The sequence below is a fragment of the Chiloscyllium plagiosum genome, unplaced genomic scaffold (genome assembly GCF_037043375.1).
Source record: "Chiloscyllium plagiosum isolate Xiang-an unplaced genomic scaffold, Cpla_swu_hap1 HiC_scaffold_42, whole genome shotgun sequence".
Lineage (NCBI taxonomy): Eukaryota > Metazoa > Chordata > Chondrichthyes > Orectolobiformes > Hemiscylliidae > Chiloscyllium > Chiloscyllium plagiosum.
Genome location: NW_028270180.1, coordinates 61,154,883 through 61,168,334, shown reverse-complemented (window position 1 = coordinate 61,168,334; position 13,452 = coordinate 61,154,883). Strand labels below are relative to the sequence as shown.

Here is a 13,452-nt window from a genome sequence, read left to right as displayed (position 1 = left end):
AGCCTCTGACGCTCCAGGGAAAACAGCCTATCCAACCCTGGCAACATCCTCTACTTCTTTTCTGACCCCTTTCAAGTTTGAGAACATCCATCTGATAGGAAGGAGACCAGAATTGCATGGAATATTACAAAAGTTGCCAAATCAATGTCCTGTACAGCCCCAATATGACCTCCCAGCCGCTACACTCAATGCTCTGACCAAAAAAGGCAAGCAGACCAATTGCCGCCTTCACTATCCTATCTACTTGCTACTCTACTGTCAAGGAACTATGAACCTGCACTCCAAGGACTCTTTGTTTAGCAGCACTCCCCTGGAACTTACTATAAACTGTATAAGTCCTGCTAAAGTTTGTTTTTCCAAAATGCAGCAGCTTGCATTTTTCTGAACTGAACTCCTCACCCCATTCACCCTTCTGATCCAGATCCCCTTGTACTCTGAGGTAATCTTTTTCCCTGTCTGCTACACCTCCCATTTTGGTGTCATCTGCAAACTTACTAACAATACCTCTTATGTTCACATCCAAATCATGGATATAAGTGATGAAAAGTAGTGGATCCAGCACCGATCCTTGTGACACTCCATTGGTCACAAGCCTCCAGCCTGAAAAGCCCCCTCTGCCTTCTACCTTCGACCCAGTTCTGTACTCCATGCGATCTAACCTTGCTGACCAGTCTCCCATGAGGAACCTTGTCAAACACGTTACTGAAGTCATGTAGATCATGTCCATGCTCTGACCTCAGCAATCCTCTTTGTTACTTCTTCAAAAAAACTGAGTCAAATTCATGAGACATGATTTCCCATGCACAAAGCTGTTTAGATTAGATTACTTAGTGTGGAAACAGGCCCTTCGGCCCAACAAGTCCACACCGACCCACCGAAGCGCAACCCACCCATTCCCCTACATTTACCCCTTTAACCTAACACTATGGACAATTTAGCATGGCCAATTCACCTGACCCGCACATCTTTGGACTGTGGGAGGAAACCGGAGCACCCGGAGGAAACCCACGCAGACACGGGGAGAATGTGCAAACTCCACACAGTCAGTCGCCTGAGTCAGGAATTGAACCCGGGTCTCTGGCGCTGTGAGGCAGCAGTGCTAACCACTGTGCCACCGTGTCTCCCAGCTGTCCCTGCCTGAGCCTCCAAACAGAACCTTCCTGTAGTTTCTCTCCTGTCAGACTCTCCCATTGCTCAGTTTGTCCAGGATCCCCTCTTGCTGCTGCACTGCTCCTGTCGCTCACTGACATGTCCATCCCCCAGTGTCCTCCAACTTCATTCATTGTTTACAATCTCATTACCCCAGTTCTCCAGCCCCACCCCTTCCCGTCTATAGAGACGGCTCAGTGGTTCGCACTGCTGCCTCACAGCACCAGGTACCCGGTTTCGATTCCAGCCAAACCCAGAGTTTGTGCATTCTCCCCGTGTCTGAGCGGGTTTCCTCCGGGTGCTCCGGTTTCCTCCCCCAATCCAAAGATGGGCAGGACAGGTGAATTGGCCATTCTAAATTGCCCATAGTATTAGTTACATTAGTCAGGGGTAAATATCGGGTCGGGGAATGGGTCTGTGTAAGTTACTGTTTGGAGGGTCATTATGGACTTGTTTGGCCGAAGGGCCAGTTTCCAAACTGGAGGGATTTTGATATATTGGGCAGCAGCTGCTGTCAATCACCCAGGCTCCTGTTTGATTGGGAGCACGTGCTGTAGGAGAGGAGACCAGTGTATGGGTGCAGTGCTGGCCAATTGTGGGAGTATGCACAGTGCCTGGGAAGGAGGTTGTGGTGTGAGGGATTAATCTGTCATGGGCATCTTCCTCTCTCTGGGAGCAGGACCCAGGGGTGTGGCCCGTTTCCTGGCCCCCTGACATGTGATCAGAGTATCAGTGGTGCAGCATTTTGCAAAAAGTTATCAGAACTCTTTTGTGAAGATTCAGGGATTTTATGGAAAGCGACAAGGACGGGCCTGCAATTAGAGTTCTAATTTGGTTCATTTTAGTAAGACGGGATTTGGCCAGAGTGTGCAGGAAGTAGTGTATGCAGGAAGAGCTAGGAAAGTGAATTCAAAGAGAGGAGAAAGAGTGTGAGAACTGGGCGTGGAGGAAAGGAGTGAGGAGATTGGTTTGGATTTCAGTTCACAGAAGAAATAAATTGTTTGACTGAGAGTTAAAACTTTGGGGAACAAGAAACTACAATTTAATACTATAATTGTCTTATAAAGATCCATCCTGTATTAACGTGGTGAGTTGTTTTCTCAGTTGTCGAGTACTGAAAGGGTGGATTTGTGGATGAGAAATTCAAATTGAACTTCATGTTCAGATCTGATAGTTACTTGATCCGTGCCGATCTGAATATCATTGGCTTTTTCATGTGGAAGGAAAGCTGTGTATTCTGTCCGTGGGCGAATATTTCAAATGTCAGTGTGACTGGAAACATTACTAAGGTACAGCCAAGTCCATGTTAGTGTGGAGAGAGGTTTCATTTGATTTTGAAAGTCTGAAAAATCATGGCACGTTTCCCAGGAACATGTAAGCCACAGCTTTGCTTTGTAGAAGGACAAGTCTTTAATTAACCATGCAACCAGAAAGACACAAGGATACCTGCACCATGGGAAACACTATGAAAACGGGATTGTTAGAAAAGAGTTCATTCTCGATCATGGATTGCAATCCATTGACGTTGTCACGTCGGTTCCAGCACCATGGGGAAATACTGGAAATATGAAGAATGCAGTGTAGGTTTCAGTTATTAAACTGTAAAAAGTGCAGAACAAGGATGTTGCCAGGGCTCAGGGGTCTGAGAAATAGGAAGAGGTTGGACAAGCGAGGATCTTTTTGTTTAGAGCAGAGGAAACTGAGGGGGTACTTTTCTAGAAGTGTATAAGACCATGAGAGGCATGGGTAAGGTGAGTGCATTCAGTCTTTTTCCCAGGGAATCAAGGACTGGATGGCGTCAGTTGAAGGTTAGAGGGGAACTAATAAAAGGGAAGCTGAGGGGCAACTGTTTTACACAGAGGGTCGTATGTATATGGAATGAGCTGCCAGTGGAAGTGGTTGAGGTGGGTACACTCACAATAGGTAAAAGACATTTGGATAATTACATGGATAGCAAAGGGTCAGAAGCAAATGGGCCAAGTGCAGGGAAATGGGGTTAGCGTGGATGGACATTCTGGTCAGTATGGGCCAGTTTGGGCCAAAGGGCCTGTCTCTGCTGCAGGATGCTATAACTCTAAGTGCATCTGCTATTTCTCCCACTAACTCTGTTGGTATCCTGGGATGTGTTCCATCAGGGCAATGAGACTTGTCTACCTTTAGCTCCATTAGCTTGCCCAGCTCTAACTCTTTCACGATAATGGTTATTTCTAGGTCCTCACCTTCCTCAGTTTCCTTATCAATTACTGGCATGTTCTTCGTATCCTCCACTGTGAAGACTTACTGCTGTGTACTCATATTCCTGAACCCTGCTGGATAGGAATAACTGGGCACAGAACTCTGAGAGGTCGTCTTTGAGTCTTTGTTGATGAGACATGGCAGTTACCTGGATAGTGTACATGCAGAACACCTCCAGGCAGCATCAGGTAACTCCCCGCCTGTCCGATGTGCCGCTCCCATTCTTATACCTTTGTGGTTTGTGGTTTTGAATGGACGCTGTCTCTCAGTATTATCTCCATGGCAACGGCAGTTAAAAATTCGAGTTCAGCCCAACACTTTGTGGTTAAAACGCACACCCCTCCCCCACGCCCCTGTGGCTCCCTCAAGTATCTGACAGACGCTTCAGTTTCAGTGGGGTATCTATCAGGATTCTGATGTGGAGGAGCCGGTGGTGGGGTGGACAAACTTCTAAATCACACAACACCAGGTTATAGTCCAACAGGTTTATTTGGGAATACAAGCGTTTGGAGTGTGCTGTGATTTGTAACTTGGTCAGGATTATCTCTATGGTAACAGTTAAGTGCTTCAACAATTACAGAGGCCATATGTTCCCCACACAATAGGTTCCCCTCCAGCAGTGTAAACTGCTATTCCGTCCCTGGGGATAGCTACTCATCACTTTTCTCCCCCAATCCCATCTAGCTTTCTGTTGATCTTTAAAGTTTTTCTAATCTCCTAGTTTCTCCTTGGTCTTTGCCAATTTGTATGCCTTCTATTTCAATTTGATAGACTCTCTTATTTCCTTAGCCACTCATGGCAGATTACTCCTTTTCCTACAGTCCTTCCTTTTCACTGCTATATACTTTTGCTGAGCACTTCGAAAAATTGCTTTGGTATTTCCCCCACTGTCCGTCAACTTTCCCACGGTAAAGTCTTTGCTTCCAGTTTACATTAGCCAACTCCTGCCTCATCCTATTGTAGTCTCCTTTGTTTAAGCACAGGATCTTGGGATTGGATCTAATCTTCCAGCTTTCCATCTGTGTTCTAAATTCAACTAGATTTGTCAGAAGTCTTTTATCAGATTACAAGGTGAGGCGATGTTTCCTGGGTGTTTTGCGTTTCATTGTCAAAGACCTTGGCTTTGTAGTAAAGTATAGGATAGATATTCACAACAGAGTATTCTGGACGGTGTGAATGTACTGCACAGTCTAAAACCATAAATCACTGTCTCCCCTCAGTTTAAAATTGCAAAATCATTATCTCCTATATGCTTCCTCACTACCTAAGTTTGGAAAGCTAATCCACCTGACTATCCTGAATTTTTCAAAATCTCCTTTGGTGAAGTTGGTGATTTTTGGATTCAGCTTTCCAGTTATTACCGTAAGAAGATAAGCACTGAGCACAGGAGAAGCAATGCAGCCCTTCGAACCAGCTCCATCATTTAATACCATGATGATTGAGCTCACCTCGGTCTCAGCTGGATTTTCCCACCTGTTCTCTCTCACCCTTCATCTCATTGCAAATTCAACATCTGCATCTCTTCATTAAATCTGCTCATTGTCCTGGCAACCACCGCATTTTGAATAAGGAATTCCCCAGATTCACAACACATTGAGACAAGTTCATTCTTCTTCATGAGAATATAATAGAGTTCCTATAGTGCAGAAACAGGGTATTCATCCAACGAGTCCACACCAACCTATGATGAGCATCCCATTCAGACCCACCCTATCCCGGTAACCCTGCATTTCCCATAGCTAATGGCCTAACCGGCACATAGACGGACACTGTGGGCAATTTAGCATAGGCAATCCATCTAATCTACACATCTTTGGACTGTAGGAGGAAGTTCGAGCACCCTAGGAAACCCACGCAGACATGCTGAGAACGTATAAACTCCACACAGTCGCCTCTGGCTGAAATAAAATCTGGGTCCCTGACGCTGTGAGGCAGCAGTGCTAGCCACTGAGCTACATCTGCTTAAAATCTGCTACCCCTTATTAACCTCCCCACCCCGCAATTGTCTGAATCTATGTTCCTTATGTCAGAAATCAGGTTGTGGAAGCCGATGTCTCAGTAAAATCCAGTAACAGCCCGTGTCTGAATGGGGATCCTATACACAACACCCTCCAGCCCTCACCTTTCATTCACTATCAGAAACATGTCTTCAGTGGCTTCATGGGGGCTACAACTCCCACAATCCCTGAGGCAGGGACCACGCATGTGCGGGGAAGCCCAGCACTGCACATGTACATAATATGGGTGGATTTTGGAGCATGTGCTTTGGAGCAATTAGCAGGAAGCATTTGACATTGTGATTGGCTGGAGGAGAAACGTATCAGCTTCTGGTATTGACAGGTTGGTGGGGTCAAAGTGTCACCATACCCACATGGGCCCAAGTTCCATCCCCAACTTGTCATAATGCTGGGAATCAATCAATGGGAAACAAAGAAGGATCTGACCCATTCTCCCAGACTGAAGGTTCCTCTTCTGTCCAGGATCTGCCACCTCCCTTTCTGTTTCCTTTTGATTCATTCTGCTGTTACATTATTGACTTGCAGCAACTGAAGGGAAATGGACTAAACCCAGAAAGGGTGCAGAGTCTAACCAGGGACGGGAATTGGTGGCATGGATCTGTTTACCAGTAACTCCATGAGAATGGCGGCGGGTACATTCGGGACTGCAGAGGCAGAATGGTGGGAGAGAGTAAGAGAGCTGGTACGTTACAGCTTTGGCGGAAGAAAGGGAAAAAGATATTCCAGAGAAGCTAGAATTGTCTGCTCTGAATTTCTAACCTGTACATATTCCTTTATACAGGGTGCTCGATGGTGAAGATTTGCAGACTGAAATCTCAAAATCATGTGCAGATCGTGATTAAGTTAACCAGCATTTGAAGAACCAAAGATGGAGAATAACTTGGACAAAATCCAGCGACACTCTCCCTCCCAGCATTGTCGGTCTATCTGGGCCAAACGGACTGTGAGTGGTTCAAGACAGCAGCTCACTACCACCTTCTCAACGGTAACGAGAAATGGGGAATAAATACTGGCTGAGCCAGTGATGCCCATATCCTGGAAACGGTTTCTATCTTTAGTTGCTGAAACCCCGTTGATGTTACTGCAGGATGATGAGGGACGCTGAGTGCGTCCTCCAGAAGGCAGAACCATCACATTACCCCTGCCTACACCTACACAGTAACACCGCAACACCACTGGAACAAAAGGCAGTGAAGCCAAAGGAGGACTTAGATATCGTTCTTCGAGGTAAAGTCATGAAAGGGGATTGGAACACAGCAGGAACAGGAGACTGAGCTGGATGGCCAGCTGATTCCCATTGAATGGTGGAGCAGGATTGAAAGGCCGAATGGCCTCCTGCTGCTATCTCCCAGGTATGTATATAGCCATGGAGCCCGGGTAGGAAGAAGTAGGCAGGGAAGGGATTCTGCAGGCGAATGCACGTCCACATCAGTTTTCAGTGAGGGACGGTTTGATGGATTTTATTTAACATTTGTCTTTAACACAAGGTTTGTGAATTTGATTTTAAAATATTGTAGCTATTTATTCCACAATAAATAAAACTAAAAGAAAAGAAATGAAACTATCTGAATATAACAGTTTTTAAAATTTCAAATGCCTTGTAAAACAAAATCCTGTCTATTCCCGGACACCATCATTTTCCAGTTACTCAAGCTCCAGGGAAATATTCCCTCCCTGTCAGAACCTTTGGTTTGATTTAACTGATGTTCAGTTCTCATTCTGTGAGCTGTGAAGCATTCTTTATTCCCCATTTCTCTCACACAGCTGAGCAACCTTCTCACCATCAACATCATCATTACACCATTTTGGTTCACATATAATCACCAGCAGTAAACCACCCATGTAACCAATTGAATATTTATAAACAACGCCCCTTACAGGCAAAGCAAACCATTACAAATGACAAAGTGGGAAGGGACCAAATCAAAGTAGAGTTGGGGGTAAGGAGGCAGCGATGGAGATAAAGCACTGTATCCACTGCAGTGCCCACCTCTATCTAAAGGCATCGGGAGAATTGATGCACACCACATGCTCCTTCTCCAAGGACACCCTGTTGTGTCGCCTTTATCCTCAATCATGGAATAAAATCCCTACAATGTGGAAGGAGAGCATTGATCCATCAAACCCCACCAACTAACTAAAGAGCATCCCATCTGGAGCACTCCACCCCTGTAACACTGCATTTCCCATGGCTGATCCACCGAGTCTGCATAATCCTGGACACTATGGACAATTTAGCATGACTGATCCACCCACAAATCTTTGGACTGTGGGAGGAAACCAGAGCACCTGTAGTGGACCCACACTATCCTGGGGAGAATGTGCAAACTCCACCCAGGCTGTTGACCAAGGCTGGACTCCAACCTTGTACCTGATGCTGTGAAGCAGCAATGCTACAGAGCAATTTAAATCAAAACAGATGATCCCTGCTCCTTGTCACATTGCTGTTTGTGGAGACTTATTGCCCAGAAAGACATCCTGAGATTCGGAAAGAGACAATATAAATTCAGTCAACTCCTGCCGAGTTAATCTGATTAACAACAACATCGATACTCCAACAGTGTTATCAGACCTCGTACCTACTCTATCATTTACGATTTTTAACCCATGGGAAGTTTGTTACCAGCTTCGATGACAGCCATAATGCTCTGACCACTTTGACGGAGCCAGTGCAAGTCAGTTCTAATAGTTAATCTGTTTAGATTGAATCTAAACAGGATGCCCCACAACAGGAAGTGCTCTGACACTCAATGCCTGCAAGCCAAGGTCATTGTCCTAAAACCACTCACGTCTGGCAATACCATTGAAGATATTTTATACAGTAACCTTTCAGTCTCAATTGCCAGTTCCAGTCCATGAAGAAGCCAGTAACATGCCAGTGAATTGAATTCTAACAGCAGCGTTGCCCTGGCAGGACAGATTGAGGAGCTTGAAGCTGTCTTCTCTGGAGTATCTAAACATGAAACACTTCAATGAACAAAAATCTTCAAGAGCTCGAGAGGATAGGTACAGGAAGGATGTGCTCCTAGGCTGCTGTGCCTGAAATAAAATAAGCACTAACTACGGTATCTTTACCCAGCATTCCCTTTATCTGCATAAATGTTTCAGATTTATTTGCTGCTCTAATTATACTCCCAGTTTTAACTGCTGTAATGTTGATGACTATGCAAATGTATAAAATATAATTTAATCCATCCCAAAGCCTCTCTGTACTTGTGTCTCACTTGTGTTCACCGAGACACTCATTCAATCTGACCTCTTTACAAACCCTACCCTGATATTTCCTTAGAGGGCTCAGAATGAAATATTCACAGAATTGTCACTGCGCAAAAGAAGGCTGATTGCCTCATCAGCTCTCCAAAGGATCACCTCACCGAATGCTATTCTTCTCCCTTTACCCCATAAACCTTCCCATTCGTCCTCTTCCAATAACACCAGCGAGTTCACAACTAACCACAGCGATCAGATTTGTTTTGTTTGTTCATTAGATCATAGCATCACTTGCTGGGGCAGCATTTGTCATCCATTCTAACTGCCCAAGAGATCGTTCAGAGTCAACCACGTTATTCAGTGTCTAGATGCACATGTAGGCTGGACCAGGTCAGAATTAACAGTTTCTCAGACACCATGACATGAAGAGTTGATTTCTGGCCTATTATCTTATTTCTGAAATGATAATGAATAATTTTTGCAGTTGAATTAAAAGTGAAAGACCAAAATGTGTTTTATTCTGATTGAGCACGTCAATCAGATTTTATTCTGATTGACAGTCTCATTCCCCTCGCACCAGAACCTGTTCCAGTCTTACAGAAAAGGCAGAATGGTCAGCTGCAGCTGGTCACCTGACCGGTCACTGGTCCCAACGGTTCACTCTCCACAGATGCTGCCAGATCTGCTGATTTTGTTTCAGCAATTTCTGTTTTTGTTCCTGATTTCCCAGCATTTACAGATGTTTCGTTTTTGAATATTGATCTTGTCTGTTGCAGAGGAGTTTACTGATGAGTTTGGAGAGTTTTGAACATTGCAACTAAGGTCACAAATCAGCCATGAAGGGCTGAATGGCTTCCTCCTGTTCCAATGAAAGTTATCCATCTGCAGCTTGTGGTAACATTTCCCCTCACTGTTCACTTCACACCCATGTCTAACACACTGTTAGTGACTGAACAAACCTCCTGTGTTTGAACTAAACCTGCTCATGTTCAGTGCCTCCCTCTACTGCCACCCGGATTTAACTCTCATCATGGAATGCTGTCTCGTGTTACTGCGGGAATGCCCACAAGGACTAATCCTGGAGTCTGTATCCCTTGGGATCCAAAAATCCCGTTTATTTCCTTCTTCCTATTTCATTCTGGCATTGAACTCGGTTTCAATCCATTCTCCTGTCATGCTCTTCAACATGTCCATTTGGGTGGGCTAGAGGCAGCTGGCATCTGAGATTGTGGGGGGAGGCAAATTCAATCAGGGATTTGGGAAAACAGTCAGACAATAACATATCCGTCTGATTGTTGACTCAGACAGATAGGCAGAAAGAAAGATGCACATTTAGATAGCACCTTTGATGACCTGGGGCAATGAAACATGCTTCCAACCCAATGATTTCAACCTCAAATCTCTGAAAACACAGACACAAAGCTTCCTACTTGTACCAGGTTGTCTCTCAGCCGCCTCTTTTCTTAAGAAAAGAGTTGTAAGCTGTTAAGCCTTTCCTGGTGATTATAACTTCTGTGTTTCTGTCAGATTTGTGACTGAATCTTTATTTTCCTGTTGAGTGATGCTAGTAGCAGAAACAGTTCCTGACTTGTGACGGGTTTCGGTTTACACATTCATTCCCACCCTCACATACAGTGTGAAATTGATGTAAAACAGAAGGAAAGGATTGAGTGAGCACCCACAGAAACACAAAAGGCAGTATGTGTATCTGAGTTGAATGAACCTGGACTTAGGAAAACGTGACAACAATCACAACTAGTTAGAATTACAGAATCCCTTAGGCGCACAAAGAGACTATTCGGACCATCAAGTCTGCAATGACCTACTGTCCCACCCTACCTCCATAACCCAACATTTACCATGGCTAACCCAACCCACCTAACCTACACACTACAGGCCATGTTTGCACAGCCAATCCATCAAACCTGCACATCTGTGGGAGGGTCACATATTATGTCTAAGTGCTCAGGATTGTGGATGAAGGCTCACAAATACTTGACTCTGACGCAAATCCTCTTTTTTATTCAAAATAAAATCTGGGGGAAACTGCAGCCAGAAAGATTTCCGATTATCTCATGAGGAAGAGAATTCAAAACTCGTGCCACTGACCCAGGGGGCGCAGTGAAGTCACAGAGGTCTGGGAACCATCAGAAATGTAACAAGTTGTGAGCAAGGTGGGGGTGAGACAAGGACAAAAAGGTAGTCTGTCACATGGGGGAAGGCAGGAGAGATTAAATTGCAGAAATGGTAGCCCCTCAAGGCCATGGGGAATGGAGTTAGGACTGGGAAAGAAACCAGGAAACAAGGTGAGCAGCTGTCAAAGAAATACATTGAAAAAACAGATTATAACAACATAGAGGGCAGAGTATGCAATCTGAAATTGTTGCTCTCATTGGTGAGTACAGAACGCTGTAAAGCCTGGGTCATTCCATTACAGCCAATACATGCAGGATAGGCCAAGTGGCCTCGATCTGTGCTGTAACTTTCTGATAAATGTATTCTGACATTTGGAATTCAGGTCGGATGATGTTCATAAATTATCAAATTGGACTTGAGTTTAATATTCTGGAGAAATATTAAATATATCACAATGATCCCATTCTGCAGACTTTAGTCCGCAGCCCTGCATGTTCCAGCATCTCAGTTACATCCATGTCCTTTTCTTGTAATGTGAAGCTGGTTACGGCCCCTGCCACCCCATCAATGAGTTCCTGCTCCCCACCATCTCCGAGTGAAATGAATTCTCCCCTCCCCTTCTTTCTGGGAATTAATTTCAATCTAAATCCTCCAGTTTCTGACTTCTCAGTTAATGAATAGCTCCTTCCTATCCACTCGATCTGGATTCCTCAGCATTTTATCACTTCAATTAAATCTCACCTCATCCTCCTCGGAAATCATCCCCAGCCTATCCAACCTTTCCTCAGAGCAGAAATTTTCCAATTGTAGAAATATTTTGATCAATCACCTCTGTACCCTCTCTGGTGTGATCACATTAACCCTGGAATAAAGGTATCAGAAGTGTGTGCAGTACTTTAACTGTGGTCAAACGAGTGTTCCTGACATTTCCCACGTCACCTCCGTGTTCTTGTGGTTGTCGCTCACACAAGAAGTGTCCTGGTTTTCCCACATGGAACTGGATGTGCACTCCATGGGGCTGGGATTCCATACCATGTGTTTATTTGTTAACTAATCTTAAATTAACTTCAGATTAAAACAACATTATCAGCTACCCACCAATCAACTTCTTCCATTGTACTCAAGTCACCTTACTTTTTAAAATCTCTTTAAAATTATTACTATCTAAACACAACAGGCTTTAATTTGCTGATTCAGATGTCTCCACTATTACAATCCCTTGAAGATTATCTTTACCTTCAGCTACATTTGGTGAATTGAACACTGATTGTAAATATATGAATATCAAAAGGACTTGAGTTTTATGATAATTAATCCAGTTTGACATTCTTGTTGGTTAATATCTTGAAGAGAATTGTTCTCAGAACTCCAGCTGTGCTCTGACTTCATTCACAACTGGATTTTGTTGGACTGCAGATCTTAGATCTGTTCTGTTGTTTCCCGGATTGCTTCACTCTGTCTCTTACTTGCTGCTTATGCTGTTACGCACACAAGTAGTCCTCTTTGGTAACTTCATCAGGTTAACACCTCACTTTTAGGTATTCATGCTGCTGTGACTGACATGCCGTCCTGAATTCTCTCAGTTGAATGAGGATTGATACTCTAGTTTGATGGTAAGAGGTAAGTTGGGGGATATGCGGGGCCGTGATTCTGTAAGTTTTGTTAGAGTACAATTCTACTGCTGTTGGTGGAAGGAAAGAGCTAAACTCCTACATTGTTGGCCCCATATACTACATGCAGTATCATGAACACTGATAGACCAAGACATGAAATACGAGCAACACTGTACAATGATGCAGGATCACAACTGCAGTAAGGGGAGTTTAAGATCCAACTTGACACAGGATTAGGGAAAGAAGCAGCAGATCAGATTGTCTCATTCATAGTCACAAAGAGACTCTATGAGATTATTGTACTGTTGGGGGTGAGGATGGAGGAGGTTGGGGAGATGGAGAGCCCTTCAAAAGAAACTAATCTGCCTGAGAGTTGTGAGATAGAATTGATTGCCATGCATTTAACAGAAAGCTAATTGAAACTGTTTTTATCCCCAAAAGATAACAAGACTGATGGTGCTTCCAATCATCACCAGAAACAAACCCCAGGATACATGGTTTGGAGATGGATGTCAATTGCCAATCAACATCCAACTCCTGCAATCATTGAGCAAACGTATGTGTGATTACCCAGTTCTGATGAACCAGAAAATCACTGTTCACTCTGTGCAGATGGACAGCGATGTGGGGACGTATTGGCCGAGTGGTATTGTCGCGAGACAATTAATCTAAAACCCCAGATACTGTTCTGAAGACCTGGGTTCAAAGCCTGCTGCAGCAGATGGGAGGATTTGAAATCAATTAAAAAAAAACTTGTGAATTTAGAGTCTAATGATGACCATTAATCGATTGTCAGAAAAACCCATCTGGTTCACTAATGCCCTTTCCAGAAGGAAGCTGCCATCCTTACCTGGTCTGGCCAACATTGTGACCTCAGACCCACAGCAATGTGGTTGACTCTTACCTGCCCTCTGGGCAATTAGGGATGGGCAGTAAATGCTGCCGGGCCAGCGACACCCTCATCCTGTGAATGAATAAAGGAAAATAAAAATCTGTACCCAGTGTGAATCTGTGCATGTTCAACAATGTTGTGAACATTTCCAAAGCTAAGATCTCTGTGTGCACAACTTTATCAGCTGCCAAAACCATTG

General features: G+C 44.3%; 1 long non-coding RNA gene across 2 annotated transcripts in view; it reads left to right on the top strand.

Annotated features, from left to right (window-relative positions):
* LOC148137832 (uncharacterized) overlaps positions 1-12,923 on the top strand; it is a 115,509-nt gene extending 102,586 nt beyond the window's left edge. For both annotated transcript variants that reach the window (XR_015754111.1, XR_015754110.1), the window contains 2 exons: positions 6,184-6,754; positions 12,803-12,923. This is a non-coding gene — a long non-coding RNA (uncharacterized LOC148137832). The remainder of the gene's footprint in view (positions 1-6,183; positions 6,755-12,802) is intronic.
* Positions 12,924-13,452: the final 529 nt, after the last annotated feature.